The sequence below is a fragment of the Arachis duranensis genome, chromosome 10 (genome assembly GCF_000817695.3).
Source record: "Arachis duranensis cultivar V14167 chromosome 10, aradu.V14167.gnm2.J7QH, whole genome shotgun sequence".
Classification (NCBI taxonomy): Eukaryota; Viridiplantae; Streptophyta; class Magnoliopsida; order Fabales; family Fabaceae; genus Arachis; species Arachis duranensis.
Genome location: NC_029781.3, coordinates 49,377,771 through 49,378,270, shown reverse-complemented (window position 1 = coordinate 49,378,270; position 500 = coordinate 49,377,771).

Below are 500 nucleotides of genomic sequence, written 5' to 3'. Positions count from 1 at the left end.
CCCGGAAGTGGATTTTTACGCCATTTACTCATTTCTGTATACCCTATGTTACTAGTTCACTATTAATAGGGTCTTTTGATATTGTATCTAGACCTCGTGACACTTTACACGTTTCTCATTGTACCTTTTGCAGCATGAGTCTCTAAACCCCATGGTTGAGGGTGAGGAGCTCTGCTGTGTCTTGATGGATTAATGCAATTACTACTATTTTTCATTCAATCATGCTTGCTTCCATTCCAAGATATTACTTGTTCTTAAACCGGATGAATGTGATGATCCGTGACAATCATCATCATTCTCAACTATGAACGTGTGCCTGACAACCACCTCCGTTCTGCCTTAGATTAAGTAGATATCTCTTGGATTCTTTAATCGGAATCTTCGTGGTATAAGCTAGAACTGATGGCGGCATTCAAGAGAATCCGGAAGGTCTAAACCTTGTCTGTGGTATTCTGAGTAGGATTCAATGATTGAATGACTGTGACGAGCTTCAAACTCCT